Source organism: Adiantum capillus-veneris, chromosome 16 (genome assembly GCF_014529385.1).
Source record: "Adiantum capillus-veneris isolate H3 chromosome 16, ASM1452938v2, whole genome shotgun sequence".
Classification (NCBI taxonomy): domain Eukaryota; kingdom Viridiplantae; phylum Streptophyta; class Polypodiopsida; order Polypodiales; family Pteridaceae; genus Adiantum; species Adiantum capillus-veneris.
The window spans coordinates 38734708-38758275 of NC_140946.1; the positions used below are offsets into that span (position 1 = coordinate 38734708).

General features: G+C 45.8%; 1 protein-coding gene across 2 annotated transcripts in view; it reads left to right on the top strand.

Annotated features, from left to right (window-relative positions):
• Positions 1-23568, top strand: part of LOC147438878 (3-oxoacyl-[acyl-carrier-protein] reductase 4-like) — a 74182-nt gene that overhangs the window by 13777 nt on the left and 36837 nt on the right. The gene's annotated exons all lie outside the window — the stretch shown is intronic.

The following is a 23568-nucleotide window of genomic DNA, read 5'->3' on the forward strand; positions in this document are numbered from 1 at the left end:
CTAGAACTGCTTTTTTTTTAGCCCGAAAAATCCGGAAATCCGTACTGCTTGCCACTTGGCATTTCAGTCGCCAAAATTAGGATTTCCACTACATTTAGGGTTTCAGCCAGCACTTAGGGTTAGGGTTTTTGCAAATTAGGGTCTCTGCAAATTAGGATTTTTGGCAGAAATTAGGGTTTGCAAGAATTAGGGTTTTTGCTCTCGGTAGCCACGTCATCACTTTGTGACATACCTCCCTCTTGAAAGCATTGTAATCGCCCTCGATTACGCCTGCAAAACAGACAGAGGCCATAAACCGTCTTAGCAGACACTGACTGTTAGTACCTACGTACTAGGAACGCACATCTAGCACATGTACAAAATCGACAGTCACATCACACGACATCACAGGACATCACCAGACATCACAGGACATCACATGACATTCAACATTCATTCGGATCTTAGACCATGATTTATCGGCAATGTAGCTAGTAATCGCATCTAGGTCCAATCGGGACCTCATTGTTGTCCGATTGACTAACCCCTATTGCAACCATGTCTATTCGAGATCAATGAGACCAAAATGCTGCAGTCATTTCGTCTATCAGTTCCTGCACTTCAAAGAAGTCGAGAATAAATCAGTATCATAATCAGGAATTCCATTTCATAAAGTCATACAGTAGAATACTGTCAGCTTTCAGTACCCCTGAAGCTCAAAGAGACATCAGTGACTCTAGTATCTAAATGAAGGCATCTGTTGAAAAAGGAGCGGAGTAACTCCCCTCTTGTGGATCCCACTGCACCAGATCTCCGGCCAAGCTGAATTTTGGGTTCCATTTGGAGTAGACTATGCTAAACCAAAAGCATCGAGGTAAAGTTTCAGAATCTGAGGAGTATTTGCTAGGTCCTCCTCCTCCATCCACTTCGCATCCAATGCAGGATAGTTCTTGAACTTAACCTAGAACCGCCTTCGGACTTTACCTTTATTCTTCGTATCCTTATGTGCCAAAATCTGTTCAAGAACAAGGATCCCTCATTTTCTTCCACTTCGGGTTGCTCATCAAGCTCCCCATCATCAGACACATTACCCTTAAAAGGTTTCAAGAGACTCACATGAAATGCATTGTGAATCCTCCAAGTGACTGGCAGTTTCAATCGGAAGGAGACATCATTTATCTCTTCAGTGATCTAGAAAGGTCCGTAGTATCGCATACTAAGCTTTGGAAAAAGCCTCTCCTTTCCCTTTTTCTTTCTTAGGCGTGCCTTCTCAAAAGTAAGAGCACCCAATCATCCTCCTTCAGTTTCCAGTCGCGACGATGGCGATCCGCTGCCTTTTTCTGTCATTCTTGAGACTCCTGCAAAGTCTCGCGAACCTTGGCAAAAGCCGTATCCAAGTCTCGCGAATATTCATCCGCTTCAAATATCTAATCTTTCGTGCTCAGGAAGGATGGAACCTTCGCAACACTTTCAACAATCTCACATGGCGTCTTCCCCGTCGAAGAGTGTATCCTGTTACTATAGGCAAATTCCACCAAAGGTAAGTTCTTTTCCCATTGAGTCTTCTGATCCGAGATACAAGACTTCAATAAATCTAAAATCACTGAATTGGCAATCTCAAATTGCCCGTCAGTCTGCAAGTTGAACGATGACGAGAACTGCAACTGCGTGCCAATGTTCTCCCAAATTGCCTTCCAAAACCAACTCATAAATCTGGGGTCTCTGTCGGAGAGAATCGTCTCAGATGTGCCATGTAATCGGAAAATCATCGTGATCATTCTGTATTCTCGAGAGATAAAAAAAAATGAAATCCATTTCAATATTTTCCCAGGGGCGGGTGGGTATGGGTAAAGGCTGTAACAATCCCTGTGCTTTATGCCTGTCAAACTTGACCTTCTGGCATACCAAGCAACTGCGCACAAACTCTTCCACATCCTTCTTGAGTCTCCGCCAAAAGAAATATCTCTCTACCCCTATCATGGTGGTAGCAATGCCGCGGTGACCCGTAAAAGGTGGACAGTGGCAATCAGTCATAACCTTTTCCCTCAACGGCTGTGTAACGCACAACATAGTCTTTTTCAGCAAGTAGCCTTCCCGAAGGGAGTATCCAGCTACTGTCTCCCCATCCCGTATCCGTGTGAAAATATCTGCAAAATTTGTATCTGTGGCATACTGATCGACCATATCCTCGAAGCTCCTATGATGTATCGCGGAAATAGCCAGAACCAACGGTTTTCGAGACAAAGCATCTGCCACCACATTCTTCTGTCCCTGCACATGGACAATCTGGAAGTGGAACTATGACAAGATGTTCGTCCACCGCATCTGCTTTTCCGAAAGTTGCTTCTATGACAAGAAGTAGTAGCGCCAACTCTGATGGTCTGTAAAGACAGTGAAATCCGCTCCGAGTAGGTAATGCCGCCATTGAGCAAGAGCGTGGATAACCGCCAAAAGCTCTTTCCCATAGATCTGTGCTCTCATCTCCGGCCTAGAGAACAAACGGCTCTCGTAAGCTATGACATGGCCTTCTTGCATCAAGACCGCACCCAGACTACGACCACAAGCATCACAATATACTTCAAATGACTTCTGCAAGTCCGGCAAAGTCAAAATAGGTCCCGTAGTCAATTTCTCTTTCAATGTCCGAAAGGCAGTCACCTCTGTGGGTCCCCACGAAAAAGGTACTCCTTTCTGTGTCAAGGTATGCAAAGGGGAAGCAACCTCTGCAAACTTTCGTATGAACCGCCTGTAGTACGAACACAGTCCCAAGAAGCTTCCAACTTTATGGACATTCCTCAAATCGGGCCAATCACGGATAGTCTCTATCTTGGCCGGGTCCATTTGCACTCTTGTTGCTGACACAATGTGTCCCAAAAAGTGTATCTCTGGTAGGAAAAAATTCACTTTTTTTTTTGCATTAATCACTAGCGTGTGATCTCGTAATGCCTGAAAGACTTGAAGCAGATGATCTCTGTGTTTTGCCTCATTCTTCAAGAAAACAATGATGTCGTCAAAGAAAGTGCCAACAAATAGCCTGTACTCTCGAAAAATCCTATCCATCATCCGGTTAAATGTCGCAGGAGCATTGGTTAAGCCAAAAGGCATCACCAAAAACTCAAATAACCCAAAAGTCGTCCGAAAAGCTGTCTTGTAGACATCTCCTGGCGCTATCCTGATGTGATGATATCCACTCTTCAAGTCAATCCTGCTAAAGCACGAGGATCCCTGTAACTTGTCGAGTATATCATCGATCCTAGGAATCGGAAATCTGTTCTTGATGGTGATTTCGTTGAGAGTGCTATAATCGATGCACATTCTCCAAGATCCGTCTTTCTTCAAAAACCAACAACACTGGAGAGCAATACGGTGAAGTACTAGGCTGGACAAGACCCTTTTCCAAGAGGTCTTTCACTGGGTTCATAATCTTTTCATTCTGTACTCGGCTCACACGATAAGGTGGCCGATTCGGTGGCGTGCTTCCAGATATCAGATCAATGGTATGATCTTCAGGCCCTCTCAAAAGCAATCGGCATGAGCGTGGAGAAAAAAAATCTTGGCGTTCTTTTCTTCAGGTCAAAACATATTCAACCTTTATCCATCGTTCAGTTCTCCCAAAAGAATGAGTAAGAAAACTGAAGTTCATCAAGTACAATCTCTAAGCCCTTCATTTATCAAAGTCGCTTTCTCGGCCCGGTAGTCAACCACGGCGTAGTTCTTGTGGTACCAAGGGATCCCGAGTAGAACGTCACTCGCGTGCCCTGAACACCCCTGTCATTGCAAACAAAGTTTGCCAATGCTCGGTGTAATGGCAACATCCCATCTGGGTGCCAGTCGAACTACCTCCGCCTGTGGCGTCAGTCTGTCGGGCGTAGTTCCAAATCGAGCCGCCAATTCCAAGTGAAAAGAAGTTGGCCTTGGATCCTTCAAAAGAGCTTCCTGATCCTTCACTTTGCCCCGAAAGTGGCAAAGTTTGTACTTTCATTCATTAGATTCGGTGCAGGTCCCACACCATGTGGTACCAATTCTGCTTTTCTATCTGCCTTTTCTTCCACATTCCTCAGCTGATCTCGAACTCTCAGACCTGTCGTTGTCTTTATCATTCTGTTCTTTCTGTGCCTTATCAGGGCACTTCGCGGAAATATGTCCATGTTCCCCGTATCCAAAGCACTTCCCCTCTCTGATGAAGCGAGCTCTCTCCTCAGGAGTAAGCTTGGGTCGTGCATCCTTTTTTTTCTCTGGGTTGCTCTTTTTCGTTCTACTTTCATTCCCAGAAGTCTGTTCGGCTCGTTGTGTCATGGCCTCATCTGTGGGGTAGGTCAGACTGCCAGAGTGAATGACAAAGCCCCGCTTCGCATGACTCATCAACTCCTGAATAGAAGCTGACTTCTGTTCCAAGCAGCGATCTCGGATCTCTGTAGGTAGACCCAAGGTAAACCGCTCAATCTGTTCTCTGAACGAGATCTTCTTGAATGAAGAGGCGGGTAGAAAAGAGTTCCAGAATCTTTCACAATAACCATTGATTGTATCTTTCTTGGTCATCCGAAGATGGTTCCAAGCAGCTTGTACATCTCGTTCATATTCTTGCGTCAACCAAGAAGAAATAAAAAGCTTCTTAAATTTCAGCCATTTAACTGGCGCACTCTTGTTAAAAGAAGCGTGGACCACCAAGTACGAGCATTCCCCTTAAGGTAAGAGGTAGCTCTCTGAATCTTGGAGTGCTCTGAATAGCGTCCTTCCGCGAAAGCGATGTCAAACTGCTGAATAAAAGACAAAGCCTTCGAAGCATCTGAGTATCCTGAAAAGTATCAAACTTGATCGAGTGGCCACCTTCCTTAAACTCTTGGACTTTCTTGCTTTTTTTCTTCGAGAAAGTCATACTGGTTGGCTTTGTAAAAATTCTTCTTGTTCGCATAAAACTTTCCGTCATCGGAATCTGAGCTGTCTGTAGACGAGTCCTCAGAAGAACTGTCAGTCTCTGGGCGAGATGTAGCCTTCTTCTTGCCCTTTCCGAAGCTTTGTTTCTTGCTTCGCTTTTTACCTTTTCTGTCTTCTTCGCTCGAATCTGAAGAGCTAGAAGAACTGTCAGAAGAAGAAGAAGAAGAAGAAGAACTGGGTACTCCTTCAAATCGAACACGCTTCTTCTGTTTCTTTGCCTTGTCAAATGTCGACCGACGACCCAAATATCCCGGGAAGTAGTACCTTTCTTCTGCTTTTTGCCGTGCTTTTTGTCTTTCTTTTGCACGTCGAAAAGCTGAGCAATCCGTGCATCAACCACGTTCTCCAGTTCCTTCTCCGTATATTTCTTGGAGGCAAAAGGTTTCTTGAGAGCGGGTTTCGGGAGTGGTGTTGTGGTTCTCTGCCACTCCATCTGTACCTCTTTCAAAGAGGTCTGGTTTATATATTTTGCCATCTTCGGGTCCTTGGCAAAATTGAGCATCATCTTTGTTGCATCGCCAATCAATTGACGACGCTCCATCTCTCTTTGCTCCGCCTGAGTAGGCCGAGGCGGGCCATACTCTCTGTCTGAATCTTCGTTGTGATCCCAGCCTGCATCTCCAGATGCAGAGGGAGTCGACTGATCATTGCTTGAAGCCATAGGTGCCGCGGAAAAAAAATTCGGGCATCGGATTTCCCGTAGAAGAGAAATCGGCCGTGCTCTGATACCACTGTAACAGACTTGGACACTCCAAGTCAAGAATCAACCGCGACAGCACCAAATAACCACTTCAAAACAATTCACAGATCACAATAGATTTGCACTGGCCCGGCGGAGTTCCGTGCCTAGAGATATTGGCCCCAAAGACTGGCGCCCCTTTCGGTATTTCTTTTTATATTAATCAATCATCAAAGTACAAGAGAGCGGTTAGGGTTTCACTCTCAGACTCTGCGTCCAGATGCCCTGAGAAGTGAGGCCCTCACCACTAATTTAAAGGTTACAAGGGATGCCCAAAAGCAAAGCCCCAAAAGCTTTTAAAATCAAAAGCATCAGTTCTCTCTCTCTCTTAGAGAGTCTTTTCTCTTTTTTTTTTAAAAAAAAAGCAAAAGCAAAATTCGCGTCGCTCATCATTTTCCAAAAAAAAAAAAAAAAAAAAAAACCGCCTCCGCGATTTCCGGAATTTAGGGTTTCTGGCAAAAATTAGGGTTTGCAGGAATTTTAGGGTTTCTAGCAAATATTAGGATTTCTGCTGTACGCCACGTCATCACTTTGTGACATGGGGTGTAGATGCAAACGCCAAGAATGGGTGAAGATGCAAAAACGCCAGGGATGGTCTGAGAGGGTACTGCTGAGAAGTTGCCTGTTGAGCGGGAAGCTCCTGCTGCCTCTTCTGCCAAAAAGTGCTAACTTGGGTTTGCTTATATATTAACTTAGCAAAATTGCCCTACCTACTTTTGTTGGAAAGTCACTTAAAAATAATAAGTGAAAATAACCAAAAATAGGAAAATAGGCTAAATGCACTGGAAAATTCCCCTAACTGATGCTAATGGATTTTGATGGGAATTCCGATGATCATGCTGTGTGCAACCGGAGGATATGCATCTATGCTAAGTGATTGGGCATGCACGGTCTTCGAATAGACTCACAAAAGTGCTAGATCATTGCTAATCTAAACTGACTTGACTGACGGGAACCCTGCTATGGTGTAGCTTGTCCACGGACACATAGGGTTGGGATGTGTCACGTGACAGGGAAGCTTCTCTGCAAACATTTGAATGAACCGCCTATAGTACGAACACAATCCCAAGAAGCTTCTAACTTCATGGACATTCTTCAAATCGGGCCAATCACGTATAGTCTCTATCTTGGCCGGATCCATTTGCACTCCTGCTGCTAAGACAAATGTGTCCTAAAAAGTGTATCTCTGGTAGGATAAATTCACTTTTCTTTGCATTAATCACTAACTTGTGATCTCGTAATGCGTGAAAGACCTGAAGCAGGTGATCTCTGTGTTCTGCCTCATTCTTGGAGAAAACAATGATGTCGTCAAAGAAAGTGCCAACAAATAGCCTATACTCTCGAAAAATCGTGTCCATCATCCGGTTAAATGTCGCAGGAGCATTGGTTAAGCCAAAAGGCATCACCAAAAACTCAAATAACCCAAAAGTAGCTCGAAAGGCTGTCTTGTAGACGTCTGCCGACGCGATTCGGATATGATGATATCCACTCTTTAGGTCAATCCTGCTAAAGCACAAGGATCGCTGTAACCTATCGAGTATATCATCGATCCTAGGAATCGGAAATCTGTTCTTGATGGTGATTTTGTTGAGAGCTCTATAATCGATGCACATTCTCCAAGATCCGTCTTTCTTCAAAACCAACAACATTGGAGAGCAATACGGTGAAGTACTAGGCTGGACAAGACCCTTTTCCAAGAGGTCTTTCACTTGGTTCATAATCGCTTCATTCTGTGCTCGGCTCACACGGTAAGGTGGCCGGTTCGGTGGTGTGCTTCTAGGTATCAGATCAATGGTATGATCTTCAAGACGAGCAGGTGGTAACTCGCGTGGTAGGCCCTCTGAGAAGCAATCGGCGTGAGAGTGGAGAAAATCTTGGTGTTCTTTATCAAGTTTAGACATATTTGTCCTATCCTTATCACTCAATTCTTTCATAAAGATCGAGTAAACAAACAGACTGGATTTCATTAATTTTGAAATGGCCGAAGCCGATACAATAGGGACAGACTCGCCCTTCAGTTTAATGTCAAGTACAATGGTTCTGCCCTTCTCTGTAGTCAAAGTCGCTTTACTTGCTTGATAATCGACCACGGCGTTGTTCTTGTGGTACCATGGAATCCCTAAGAGAACATCACAATCCTCCAAAGGCATTATGAAGAAGTCCTCATGTCCCAAATACCCCTGACAATGCAACCGAAGTTTGCCAATGACAGGTGTAATGGCTACGTCCCTGCTGGGTGCCGCTAGAACTGCCTCCGCAAGTGGTCCCATCCGATCGGGAGTGATCTCGAGCTGCGCCGCCAATTCCGGTGAAATGAAGTTGGCCTTGGCTCCTCCATCAAAGAAGATCAGGGCCTCTTGATCTTTCACTTTGCCCCAAGCTTGGCAAAGTTCTGTACTCTCGTCCATGGTGTTGGGATCGGTACCCACACAATCTGGAACCAGTCCTGTTTTCATCTTGCCTTTTCGTCCACGTTCCTCAGCTGCTCTTGAACTCTCAGGCCTATCGTCGTCCTTATCATTCTATCCTTTTTGTGCCTTTTTAGGGCACTTCGCGGAGATATGTCCATGTTCCCTACATCCAAAGCACTTCCCCTCCTTGATGAAGCGAGCTTGCTCCTGACTAGTAAGCTTGGGTTGTGCATCCTTTTTCTCTGGGTTGCTCTTTTTCTTTCTACTTTCATTCCCAGAGGTCTGTTTGGTTCGTTGTGTCATGGCCTCATCTATGGGGTAGGTCAAACTGCCAGAGTGAATGGCAAAGCCCCGCTTCGCATGACTCATCAACTCCTGAATAGAAGCTGACTTCTGTTCCAAGCAGTGATCTTAGATCTTTGTAGGTAGACCCAAGGTAAACCGCTCAATTTGTTCTCTGAACGAGATCTTCTTGAATGAAGAGGCGGGTAGAAAAGAGCTCCAGAATCTCTCACAGTAAGCATTTATTGTATCTTTCTTGGTCATCCGAAGATGGTTCCAAGCAGCTCGTACATCTCGTTCATACTCTTGCGTCAACCAAGAAGAAATAAAAAGCTTCTTAAATTTCAGCCATTTAACTCGCGCAGTCTTGTTTAAAAGAAGCGTGGACCACCAAGTGCGAGCATTCCCCTTAAAGTAAGAGGCAGCTCTCCGAATCTTGGAGTGCTCTGAGTATCGTCTTCCCGCGAAAGCGATGTCAAACTGCAGTATAAAAGACAAAGCCTTCGAAGCATCTGAGTATCCTTAAAAAGTGTCGAATTTGATCGACTGTCCACCTTCCTTAAACTCTCGGACTTTCTTGCTTTTATCTTTCAGAAAGTCATACTGGTTGGCTTTATAAAAATTCTTCTTTTGCATAAAAGTTTCCGTCATCTGAGTCTGAACTGTCTGTAGACGAGTCCTCAGTAGAACTGTCAGTCACTGGGCGAGGTTTAGACTTCTTTGCCTTTTTCTTGCCCTTTCCGAAGCGTTGTTTCTTGCTTCTCTTTTTGCCTTTTCTGTCTTCTTCGCTTGAATCTGAAGAGCTAGAAGAACTGTCAGAAGAAGAAGAAGAGGAAGAATTGGGTACTCCCTAAAAGTGAACACACTTCTTCTGTTTCTTTGCTTTGTCAAATGTCGACTGACGACCCAAATAACCCAGGAAGTCAGTGCCTTTCTTCTGCTTTTTGCCGTGCTTTTTGGCTTTCTTTTGCGCGTCAAAAAGCTGAGCAATCCGTGCATCAACCACCTCTTCTAATTCCTTCTCGGAATATTTCTTGTGAGCAGAAGGTTTCTTGAGAGCGGGTTTCGGGGGTGGTGTTGTGGTTTTCTGCCACTGCTCGTGCACTTCCTGAAAAGAAGTCTCGACTCTCGCTCATATATTTTGCAAATTTTGGGTCCTTGCAAAATTGAGCATCATCTTTGTCGCATCGCCGATCAATTGACGACGCTCCATCTCTCGTTGCTCCGCCTGAGTAGGCCGAGGCGGGCCATACTCTCTGCCGGAATCTTCGTTGTGATCCCTGCCCGCATCTCCAGATGCAGAGGGAGTCGACTGATCCTTGCGTGAAGCCATAGGTGCAGCGGAAAAAAAATTGTGGATCGGATTTCCCGTAGAAGAGAAATCAGCCGTGCTCTGATACCACTGTAACAGACTTGGACACTCCAAGTCAAGAATCAATCACAACAACACCAAATAACCACTTCAAAACAATTCACAGATCACAATTGATTTGCACTGGCCTGGCGGAGCTCTGTGCCTAGAGATATTGGCCCCAAAGATTGGCGCCCCTTTCGGTATTTCTTTATGTATTAATCAATCTTCAAAGTACAAGAGAGCGGTTAGGGTTTCACTCTCAGACTCTGTGTCCAGATGCTCTGCAGAGTGAGCCCTAAACCGCTTATTTAAAGATTACAAGGGATGCCCAAAAGCAAAGCCCCAAAAGCTTTAGATCAAAAGCAAACTTGTTCTCTCTCACAAGCTCTCTCTCTGGCTTTAGAAAAAAATAAAGCAGAGTATTCCCGCTCTCTCTCTATCTCCAATGCATAGAGTAAAGCATCCAGTTTGCGTCACTAGAACTGCTTTTTTTCAGCCCGAAAAATCCGGAAATCCATACTGCTTGCCATGTGGCATTTCAGCCGCCAAAATTAGGGTTTCCACCACATTTAGGGTTTCAGCCAGCAGTCAAGGGTTAGGGTTTCCAGAAATTAGGGGTTCTGCAAATTAGGGTTTCTGGCAGAAATTAGGGTTTGAAGGAATTAGGGTTTTTGCTCTCGGTAGCCACGTCATCACCTTGTGACAGTAACCCTACGGCCTTGGCCGCAACTGAAGCTGAAGTGCGAGGGATCTCCAGGACTGTCCCAAACATGGAACCAATTCTTGAGAGTAGGGGGAGGTACTCCCGTCCCAAGCTTGGGAAGAAAACTGAGATAGGAAGATCTACCTCCTCCTCTATCATGTCTGATGTTGGGTCGAAGCCGTGGTGCCTCTTGTCTGAAATAAGCTCGAGCCGCCCGGATGCTGAGTGGGCTCGCTGAAATCACTTTGGCTGTCATCTCCGGAGACTCAAACTTTATCTTATCCTCTCTCGAGAATCTGCACATTAATGATCTTGCCCACTTCGGTGAGGAGTTGGGTGTGGAGCAAGTCTCGAACCTCGCCTCTAGTGGGAGTGTGCCAACGATCTTGCAGACGAGGGGGCTTCAGTAGAGTTCCTCTGCGGTGAAGTAGGGGCCGCATTCTGGGTCTTTTGCTGAAAAAACAAGGCGAAATCGTCGGCGAAGACCATGAATTCAGTCCACAGATAGCGTGAGGGTGAAGGGAGGAGGGGCCCATAGGAGCGATGCGGGGAGGGGCGAAGCAAAACAAGGAAGGAGTGGGATGGGCAGGCAGCATGCAAAGAAAGAAGGAAGGGGGGGGGGGGGGGGGGGGTTTGGCAAATGTGAGGGGGATGGGGCAGCGATGGCGGGGAGGGAGCGAGCAGCAGCGAGCTTCCATCTTTGATGCTTTGTACCCTACAAAATTAGATACAACATACCAAAAAATAAATAAAGAAAAAATCACAAGAAATGAAGTTATATATATGAAACGTATCGAGTAGTGTTTACCTTTGCCGGGATAGACTAGTGCGAGCATTGAGCGCCTCCCCAATTTTGTCTATAAACTGAAAGAGCAAGCCTATGGTACTCCAGTCTCCCCTCCATATCGGTGAGGTGAAGGAAACTGTACATTGGATTTAATGCTTCGACCACCTCCACCCATCATTTCGTGTTCATGACTAGATGAGAAAATGTGTGAGAATTTGGTTTATCCCTTCCATCCCATGGTGCCGACTTTCTAGACACTATTGTGCATAGCAAGCCATGACATTCGCACAAGCCTCTAGAGCGCTATGAGGATGTAAGAAAAATGAGTCTCCAATGGCTTGAGAAGTTGTAAGTCACTATTTGCTGTGAATATGCTCTTGATCTTTGGCCTCTTTGTCAAGGGAGTCTTCCCACATCCTCCAGCATCAAATCAAAGCTGTGACTGGCACATGGAGTACCACACAATTTGAGGAAACTCCTCCAACATCCTGCCCACGGACACACAATTTGACCCATTATCAGTCACAACTTGGACTACATTCTCTGGTCCAATCTCCAAAATAGCCTCACGGATATGGCGCCATATAAATTCACCAATGATCACTATGCCTGGCTGAGAAGCATCCACAGCTCGCAAAAACATTGTCCCTTTGCAGCTAGAGACAAGAATGTTGTAGACATTTCGTTTGCGTACATCTGTCCATAGATCACATAAAAGTGTGCAACCATACTTTGACCATGTGGCCTTAAGAGGCTCTAATTCAACGTCACAAGCCTCCTTTTCCTTGCAAAGTTGGGTAGTTCGCAAGGCCTCATATGAAGGACCCTCCCACTCAAATCCAATGCGAATACAACACGCATTGCCTTCCTCCACGTGGGAGCGTGCACAACGTGAAAGGCAAGCCCACACTGAATAAACTTCTTCATGATCTCCCTCTCCCTTGTAGCTTCCTCGACATGCTTCTTTTGGATGCCTGATTTGATACTCCCTTCCCTGAAGACACCAAGGGGTGCTCGTTTTGCACATAGAGCGCCAAGTTGGGCATCTCTCAAATCATCTTCATGAGGCCCTTTATCAGCTCAACCTCTCCCAACCACCTGTTCTTGTCCTACTAACTCAAGCCACTTGCTCTATGGAAATGGATAGTTGTTCAACCTTTCAAGATTTGAGGCTGTTGTAAACCTCTGCAGAACAGCTTCACATGGCCCCATACCAAATCCAGGAGTATGACTGAAGTGGGCCTTCAATCTTGTAAGCCCACTGGTACAGGACACATAGGTATCACCGGAGGGAGATCTTGAGGATACTAGCTCTACACCATCAGTATCTAGAGCAGAGTCATGTACCAGCACCAGGGGATCCAGCATTCCAGAGATACCTGAGCAGGCCACCACTGATGTACCACATTCTCTACCCTACATATGTTACTTTTTTTTAGATACCCTCCCTATCATCTCATGGTTGTATCACCTTGCAGCCCCTAGTTGAGCCTGATGATGTGTGAGCACACCTCGACACGAGGACCCACACTATACATTGTACACCACATGCACCACCCTACCACACCCTTTTGCATAGTATAGGCTCATTTCAATTTGTATTTTTTTAATTTTCCGATGCCTAGAGCATCAACACATTTATATGATATTGTCTCATAGGTCGAGTTCGGCCTTTCGAAAACGTTAATAAAGCTCTCTCTCTCTCTCTCTCTCTCTCTCTCTCTCTCTCTCTCTCTCTCTCTCTCTCTCTTTTTTTGGAAAAATCAGGGCTGTATATTACTGAGTACAATAAATTCCCTAACAGATGCCAAAATAGCCTGTCACGTGGGGTGTACAAGCTGAATGTAAGGATGATAGCCACTAGAGTGACAACTCGACTAGTACAATCTCATGGTGGTCTGTGTGATGAGTGGAGGAGAAACCACTGAGGGGGGGCATAATGCCAGATAATCTGACCACCTATAAGTGTGAAAAAGAGTGGAGCTCGGGCCCAACGCCGAAGAAAGGCAAATTGTCGAACCTCGGCTGCTCGAGATGTACCTGAGGAAGAATCCCACTGCCAAATCAGGGTGTTAATGATGTCCAGCCAAATGGCAGTAAGGGTATCCTGAAGGAGCTGTGGAGCCGCACTGAGAATGTGAAGACAACGAGCTCTCCAAATATTCCATAGTGTAATGCTAGTGATGACAGAAAAAACTTCATCACGTGTCTGAGGATCTCCCTGCCATGCGATCTGTGGTAACATAGCCAAAGTCCCTTGCCGATAACCAGTCGAGGTAAGCATAAGAGCTGGATCTGTGTCTGAGCCCTCGTAGAAAAGATGCGGTCCAGGCATCGGCATCAACCATGAGACAGAGCCCCAAGTGAGAAATCCATCCTGAACACCTGCTCTGCTAAGTAAAAAGAAAACTGGTAGCCACACTATATGAGAAGAGGAGCATGACCAAAGACAGTGTGCAGGTGACTCATGTAGTCGCAAAGGACATCGAGCGCATAACGGATCATGACCCATAGTAGCAAGCCAAGTCCCAACTGGAAGTCCTGCATGTGCAATCATCCACATGAAAAAAGAAATACGACGAGCCGCATGTAAATCCCAGATGGCTGACCAAAACTGCTGTAGATAGGCATGGGAGAGACCTGAATGTAACCAGAAACGCATACGAGTGGGCTGCTCTGGGTGTTGTCTCATCAATGCGAATCTTCCAATTATGACAGTGTACTCAAAAAATGATACATGTGCACCGGTGGGGTTAGAGTGAGGCCAGTGCCACTCTCCTGGGTCCCAATAAAGCTGTGATGAGGCACGACCCTCCCACACCCAAAGCCTCCAAAGGGCGGCATCAGCGGATGCGAAACGAGGGTCAACACAACGACGCTTCCCGCGAGAGCCAACTACTCGTATGGCCTCCCATCGAGCGCCAGGGTAGACAAGGTGCGGAGAGGTGGTAGCATATGTCAAGCTAGCATGAATCCCCTGAGAGGAGTCTGAATCAACTGTGAACAGCATGGTGTCGAAACGAACTAATAAGAGAGTGCTATGAGCAAAGAGACCTTCCCAGCCACTATGTGGAGGCATCTCAACCGTGCCTCGCATGACTGCATCCCACTGGGAAGGAATGGCGGAGTCAATCTCAAGAAGTCTATCTGTCACCCCGCGACCAATGTCATAATGTTCTGCTATGAAATCTGCATCCAACATACGCGTCTCATGAAATAACCGCATAGAGGCAGCAGGGCCAGTGTCCCAAGCAGCCCAGTCAATGTGAGTCCTCTCTCCAAGCTGACGGGGTGGGTTAACCGAAGAATCAAGAACTGCATCATTCCAAATGAGAGGCTAGCGCTCAATCTCCTCACGACATGAGGGAGGTGAGCGTATGAGAGCTCGTCGCATGGAAACCCAAATCTGAAGGAGTGATCGGATGAAGGGTGAGAGAGTGCGGGTGGTTAAGGGGGCATCCGTAAATAGAAAACGAAACCCTGTATGCCAAGTATGACCATCTCTAGTGCCGAGGCATGGAGTTGCTGTGCAAAGAGCGGCCTGAAGAAGCATCTTCCAAGGTTCTTGGCCGGGAAAAAGACCCCGAACAATAAGCTTGGTAAGAAGGGCGCGACTCTGTAATTCTAGATCAATAATGCCAAGGCCTCCCTCTGACCTAGGTCGAATAATCGTGGACCAGCGAACTCGAGCACGAGTATCAGTAGTCCCATCTGTGCCACTCCATAAAAAGTTCCGCACTAATCTGCGGAGCTGAGCCATCACTCCAGAATGTAGCATCCAACAAGAGGCCGTATACCATACTATAGCCAGAATGACCTGGTTGACGACCAATGCACGGCCAGCCAACGACAGATGACGTGAAGACCAATGACATAGCTTCCGGCGAATAGACTGTAGTACGGGTGCAAACTGCTGCTGTAAGGAAACATCAAATCCAACCTAAAAGCCCAGATATCTGCATGTCTGGCCCGGCTGCAGCCATGTGAAACCATCAGCTACTCCCCAAGTAGGTATGTCATCTGTGGGGGAGCAGGAGAGAGAGCCCACTTGCTGTCCTATGCCATGAGAGTGAAGGAGAAGAGGAGATTGGCGCAGAAAGAGCACACGCAGAGAAAACGTGAGAGAGAGAGAGAGCTCGTTGAATTTGGGAGAAGTCACGCTATTATTCTTTTGGGCTTCACATTTGAGTATATGAGTAAGTGACTAGGGGGCCATTCACACTTGGGCCCCCTCACTTATAAGTCTTTTTAACTTATAAGTTATAAGTACAAGGCACTTAGGCCTTTATTCCCTAACAACCTCCCACCTAAAGGCAATGTACCTTGGGAGATCAAAGAATCAGCTAACTATGATACAACAGCTGATCATGCACTTACTCATCCAACACCCATCATCTGACGGCAATATGCAAACCGCTCTGCTGGAAGACTCTTGGTCAAAAGATCTGCAGGATTGTCATCTGTGTGCACCTTGACAAGTGTAATGCTCTTGTCATCAAGCACACTCCTGATAAAATGATACTTCACCTCTATGTGCTTTGTCTTGGCATGAAAAACAGGATTCCTTGCAAGCATAATAGCACTTTGACTATCACAGTGTAGCACAGGAACCGGTGACTTAATGCCAAGCTCTTCTACCAAACGCATGAGCCACAAAGCTTCTTTGCATGCCTCAGTGGCAGCCACATACTCAGCCTCAGTGGTAGACAAAGCAACACATTTTTGCAGTCTAGAAATCCAAGAAACTGCACCTCCTGTGAATGTAAACACATATCCAGAGGTAGACTTCCTGCAATCTGGATGTCCAGCAAAATCTGCATCTGTAAAGCCATGCACAGATGTCTCACTCTTCCCAAAACAAATGCACAAGTCTTTAGTGCCTTTCAAGTATCTCAAGATACACTTCACTGCTTCCCAATGCTTTTTGCGAGGATTGCTCATGTACCTGCTTACTACTCCCACCGCAAATGCAATGTTCGGACGTGTAGCAACCATAGCATACATCAAACTGCCAACGGCTGATGCATAAGGAATCTTGGCCATTTCAGCCCGCATATCATCTGTGTTTGGGCAGTCATGTGCAGTCAGTTTTACATATAGAGGCAGCGGAGTACCAAGTGCCTTTCCCCCATCCATATGAAAACGATGTAGCACCTTATTAACATAATCTCGTTGAGATAGATACAAACGCCTGTTGAGTCTATCTCGAGAGATACGCATGCCCAAAATATGATTAGCATTACCAAGATCCTTCATGTCAAAGCGATTCTTTAAGCTTTGCTGTAGTGGATCCAACTCCGTGACATTGTTACCCGCAGTAAGCATGTCATCAACATACAAAATCAGCAATAGAAGAGATCCATCACTTGCCGTTTTGATATACAAACAGTGATCAGAATTACTTCTTTTGTAACCTTGAGACCTCATGAATGTATCAAACTTGTGATACCATGCACGGGGAGACTGTTTCAAACCATACAAGCTCTTCAAGAGTTTACATACTTTCTTCTCTTGCCCCTTTGACAAAAAACCTTCTGGCTGCATCATATAGATCATCTCAAGCAAATCGCCATGCAAAAACGCTGTTTTGACATCCATTTGCTTTAACTCCATATCTTCAGAAGCAACCAGGCCTAAAACAAGACGTAATGTGGCAAGCTTTACAACAGGAGAAAAAATCTCATCAAAATCCACACCATGCTTTTGCTTGTACCCTTTAGCAACCAAACGTGCCTTGTACTTAGAAGAAGCATCAGATGTGACCTTGGTCTTGTAAACCCATTTACATGGCAGAGCCTTATGCCCTTTAGGCAAATCAACCAAGTCCCATGTATGGTTTTTCTCCAAAGACTGCATTTCCGAAACCATTGCTTTGAACCATTTCTTACTGTCTTCCCGTTGCATAGCCTCTTTATAGCAAGACGGCTCACCACAATCGGTAAGCATGACATAGTCCAAAGACGGTTCATATCTATCGGGGGGCCTTGTCACCCGAGTAGACCTACGCACCCAATGATCCATAACAGGTGGATTTTCAGCCTGTAAACCATCAAAAACAGCAGGCTGTTCAGCCGGTTGCATCGCAACAACGGGCGGTCTAGGAGCATCAACCTGTTCCCCTACCTGTGGTGCATCAATGGCAACTTGTTGGGGCTGATTTTCAGCAGCTAATGGCTGATTTTCAGCACCATTTTCAGCATGTAAAGGCTGCTGAACATTGGGCCTTCTTGGCTGTCCATATGTAACATCTTCACGAAAAACAACCCGGCGCACTTCCTCGACCTTTGTGGGCTGTTTGTGCATGCAATTCTCATTGAAGATGACATCATTGCTGCGTATGATTTTCCGTAATGCGGGATCCCATAATCTATACCCCATTTCACCATCCTCACCATATCCTAGGAAAATGCATTTATGAGACTTTGGTTCTAGTTTGGTGCGCAGTTCACTCCGGATGTGAACATAGGCCTCACAACCAAACACTCTTAAATGTGCATATGAGGGTGGCTTGCCAGACCACACCTCCTCAGGCACCTTTCCACCCAAAGCCTTGCTAGGTGAGCGATTAATCAAGTGAATAGCTGTTTGCACAGCTTCTGCCCAAAAACCATGAGGTAATGCAGCATGTGACAGCATACTCCGAACTTTCTCTTGGATAGTCCGGTTCAATCTTTCTGCAACTCCATTCTGAGAGGGATTAAAAGGAGCCGTGAGCTCTCTTTTAATACCTTTAGTAGCACAAAAGTTAATAAATGCTTTTGATACATACTCCCCCCCATTGTCTGAGCGCAAAGACCTAAGCTTCTTGTCAGTTTGATTCTCAACAAACGCAAGAAACTTCTTGAAAGTATCCAAAACATCGCTTTTAGCACGTATTGGATACACCCACACCTTACGTGTAGCATCATCGATAAACGAGACAAAATATTTCTTTCCCCCTAAGGACAACTGTGGCATTTCACATACATCGGAATGCACTAAGTCTAACCTGTCAGACTTCAAAGAAAGTGACCTTTTGTGCGGTGTTTGACTGTGCTTACCATAAATACAGTGCTCACAATGAGAAAAATCAGCATACCTCAAACACGGCAAATAACCACAACGAGACAGAGTTTCCATTCCTCTTTTACTCATGTGTCCCAATCGGCCATGCCACAAAGAGACACTTGGCTGCTCGGTTACGGCGACAACATGGTCACGCACACTAGATACATGCAAAGGATACAAAGTGTCCGATTTACAACCCTTGGCTACAATCCGGGCCCCTTTACAAATTTTCCACTTACTATCACCAAAAGTGGTGTGATAGCCTGCATCATCTAGCTGCCCTGTACTAATCAAACTCTTCTTGAGTTGTGGCACATGACGCACTTTGTGCAAAACAAAAGTCATACCATCAGCAAAAGAAAACTGGACACTGCCAATACCTGCAATGTCACATGCATAGTTGTCTCCCAAATAAACAGTGCCCTGCACCTCACCTGAGTACTGTGTAAACCAATCCCTATGAGGTGTTACATGAAAGGACGCACCTGAATCAAGAATCCAAGTATGCATGTCCACATCAGAACCCATAGCAAGGGTATGTGCATCCACAGAAGAGGCATTGAGTACATCAGTGCTGCTGTCACTGTCACAACTACTAGCAACATTGATTTCCTCAATCAACACAGTGCTCTTCTTGGCATTTCCCTTGTCCTTTGCATCAGTTTCAGCACCCTTGTTCTTCTCTTTCTTCCACTCATAGCATTCCCGTTTATAATGCCCTTTCTTTCCACAATGATGACACAACATCTTTCCTACGAGATTTGCTGCGTGCCCTGTCCTTACTGTCAGATTTCTCCCTGTGTTGAGACCTGCCTCTCAAGTGCAATGCATTAGAAGACCCACCTGTGGTGTTCTTCCTGTTCATCTCTTCCATCAAGAGAGAACTCTCTACATCTGCATACTTAAGTGACGCACTTGAGTTACTAAGAGCTGTCCGGAATACATCCCAACTCTCGGGCAATGTGCATAGCAGAAAAGTAGCTTTGAACTCCTCATCAATCGTGAATTTCAGCTCTGTCAGTTGGCTGAAAATAGAATTGAATTCATTGAGGTGCACTGACATGTGCGTGCCCTCTTTCATGCGGAGATCCATAAGCTTCTTAAGCCAATACACTTTAGTGGCAGCACTCTGCTGTGCATACAACTCGTTTAAACGCTTCCACATGCCCCATGCTGTCTGCTCATTCTCTACATTGAAGAGTAAATTGTTAGACACCGAAAGCATGATCGTGGAGCGAGCCAACTCGTCCACTTCTTCCCATTCTTCAACCTCCATATCAACCGGTTTCACACCCTGTAACTTAATAGGTTTCGCCTGTTTCTTCTGCAACATCACATTATAACATTGCTTCTTCCATATAGCAAAGTTATGGGCACCTTCAAGCTTGCGAATGTGCAACAAATTGCCACTTTCACTGCTAGAAGCCATTCTGAGTGATTGCAAACACTGAAACCCTGTTTTGCCGACCTAAACACGCCCAAATGTGCGCAATCGGGCAAAAAACAGCTTGCTGTTACAGAAAAACAGCGAGTAAATTTCACGCGAAATCACCCCAAAATGGCGTACATTCACTGCCAAACCCTTACCAAAGGTTTCCACAAGGTGTATACATCATTTGCTTGCTGAAATTCCCTGTTTTAGGGCAAAAATCAGACCTGTAAACACCTGTTTTGCTGAATTTTCAGAACCTCGTTGGTGGAAACACCTGTAAAATTGACCTGTGAGACTTGCCCTAATGAAATTGCATCAAATTGACCCCGAAATTGGTCAATTTCAGCAGAAATAGGTTGCTGTTCGCCAGTTTTTGAAACCCTAATTTTGGGGAAACTGTCACCGGAGGTCGATTCTACACGGTGAGAGGATCCCTTCGCGACAGAGTTGATCGAAAACGGTTGAATATCCTTCCCGCAGCGAGCAAGAACAGAATTCTGATCTGTGTTGCGAAGATGGCTCTCTTGGAAACCCTAAAGCTCTGATACCATGTGTGGGGGAGCAGGAGAGAGAGCCCACTTGCTGTCCTATGCCATGAGAGTGAAGGAGAAGAGGAGATTGGCGCAGAAAGAGCACACGCAGAGAAAACGTGAGAGAGAGAGAGAGAGCTCGTTGAATTTGGGAGAAGTCACGCTATTATTCTTTTGGGCTTCACATTTGAGTATATGAGTAAGTGACTAGGGGGCCATTCACACTTGGGCCCCCTCACTTATAAGTCTTTTTAACTTATAAGTTATAAGTACAAGGCACTTAGGCCTTTATTCCCTAACATCATCACTGCCAACCAGTAACCCATAGGATTTATGCCAGTTAATACGTGCACCACTGGCAATGCAAAAAACCCCCAAGGCCTCCCGCATGGCATCAAGCACTGCTAGCAGATAGTGCAACATCAGCATAGTGTCATCAGCGAACTCCTGATCGATAAGGTCCGGAGCTGAAGGTACGGGCATGGTCAAGCCACGAAATGCATGACTCTGAGCACGAAGAAAATCTGACATAGTCTCTCCAACAAACAGATACAGATATGCTGCTAAAGGACATCCTTGTCGTACAGATCGAGAGAGCTCAAAACTGCGACTGACACGACCACCAATAGTAATAGCACTGCTGGCAGTCCTGAAGAGAGCAGAAATGCCTACTATCCATCGCGAGGGGAAACCCATCCTGGCTAGTGATCCTTCGAGAAAGTCCCACTCAACACGATCGTATGCTTTCTCGAAGTCAAGAATGAAAAAAGCGAGAGGTTCAGAAGATGATCTGGCCCACTCTATTGCCTCATAAAAAGTGAAGATATTATCCAGTATGCAACGATCCATGACAAAGCCTGTCTGAGAAGTATGAATAATATCTTGTAAGAACGGTCGCAAGCGATGGCTGATCAATAACGCTAATATCTTATAGACCGAAGGGAGTAGGATAATAGGTCTCCACTGGCGGAGTTGAGTGGTATCACCCCCTTTCGGAATAAGAGATATTAGACCTGAGCAAAGATCCGGATGCATATATCCTGATGCAAAGATGTCCTGACAACCGCGAAGCAGTGGTATATGCAATACATCCCAATAAGTCAAAAAGAAAGCTCTAGTGAGGCCATCCTCTCCTGGACAGGAGGATGGATCGAGACTCTCGATAGCAGCATGAAGCTCTGCAAGTGTGAAGGGTGCCAACAAGATGTCGGCCATAGTATCTGTACAACGGCGTCGGGTGTGATGCCAGATCTGCTCACGGGCAAGTAAAACCTCAGTAGTGCATACATCAGCAGTGAACAATGCCTCAAAATAATCTGCAGACATATCAAGAATAACATCAGGATGCATATGAAGTGTCCCCTAAGCATCGCACAAAGTCCGGAGGGTGGTGCCAGGAGGGCGCTCTTTGTGCGCGGCGAGGAAGGCTTTATTTATTCGATCAGCTTTAGCTATCCAATGAGATACCGAAGCATGATGACTCTCTCTCTCTCTCTCTCTCTCTCTCTCTCTCTCTCTCATGCCATGTGTGAGGGATTACCTGAGACTTGGAGGTTGTCTAATATTGTGCCCATCTTCAAGGCTGGTGACCCTACAGAGCCTGGGAACTACCGCACTATTATGGTTGGACACACATTGGCACGGTTGTATGCATCTATACTGGAGCAACACTTGAGTAATTGGGCATAGGGCGAGGGTGTACGAGCAAAGGGTCAAGCCGGCTTCAGGAGGGGTTTCTCCACTCTTAATCATATTCTGACACTCAGGGCCATCATTGAGGAGGGCAGAGCACATGGGAGACGGATCTATTGTAGCTTTGTGGATTTTAATTTTTCGCAAAGCATTTGACATGGTACCAAGAGCTCGATTGATGTGCAAACTACAGGAGATGGGGGTGCCCATAGAGGTGATTTGGGGGATTATGGCTTTGTACAGATCAGTGGTGGGACATGTACGCACTCCGGAAGGGGTATCTGATTTAGTTCACTCTACTATTGGAGTGAAACAGGGCTGCCCATTGTCTCCCACTCTATTTGGTATGTATGTTGATGAGGTGTCTGATTACATTGACAGAGAGGGTGACAGGGGTGCCCAGCTGGAAGGGACGTGGATCCCATTGTTGCTATATGCTGATGATATTGTGCTGATATCTGACTCACCAGAAGGTATGCAACGACATTTGGATGCACTACGCAGTTTTGCAGAGGATAGTAGACTATGTGTAAACCTAGGTAAAACCAAGGTTATGGTGTTTAACACCACACCGTAATGGGTCAGGAGATTAGTACCTACTTTCAAATATGGTTAGGAGATTGTGGAGTATATAGATGCATACACTTACCTGGGGGTAGTCTTTACTGGGCCGAGATTTTCTTTGAGAAGAGCAGCAAAGACTAGACCATCTAGAGCTGGTGCGGCTCTGGGAGGAATGGAGAGGATGTGTTCGCAGGTTCAGTTCCACGAACCTAGGACAAAGTTATGGCTCTTTGATACTTTGGTTGCCTCTACTATGTTATATGAGGTGCAGGTTTGGTGACCTTCTATAGGCCAGGATGGCTGGAGGCGTATGGAGAAGCCCCTGGTATCTATGATCTCTCGGCTGATTAGAGCCAAGGCTTCCGTATCGCATGATATCATTCGAGCGGAATTAGCTGCCCCCCCTATGGAGATTGAGGCGCTTACTAGATCAGTCTCCTTTGTACACAGTCTGTGGCATACTACCAGAGACAGATATGCCAGGGTGGCTCTAGAGTCCTCCAGACAATTAGCTCTTAATGGGGATACATCATGTTGGTATGCACAGATGGCATCATGGTTTCAAACACATGGTTTCACCATGGACAAGTTGCCTCCTTTTCAATACTCTCTACATGCACCCTTGAGGTCTCTGCCACGGGTAGAGATTAATAGACTTATTCGTCAGGATCTGATCCAGTTGGACACGAGGACATGGATAGAGCCGTTACAGGAGTTGGGCACAAAGATGGCTTTCTATAGAGAGCATCTTCTCCACCTCACGGGGGATGGGTTTGTGATTCGACCTAGCTATATGGACACGCATCTTTCTCATGGTTTGCGTTGTGCCATTGGCCAGATACGCACGTCCTCACATCAGCTCGAGATTGAGACTGGCAGATTCAGAGGGACACCAGCAAATAGCAGGATATGTCGCTTATGCCATCTAGAGCCAGAGACAGAAGTACATTACATATGTCATTGCACAGTGTACTATGAGATACGAGGCTATTTTCATTGTCTATTCAGAGAAGGTTTTGGGCCTCTATCTAGGGTCATGAGTTATGAGGATCAAAGATGTCTTGGGCTATATCTACTTGAGTTACACAGGCATAGAGAAACTTTAATGAGGAG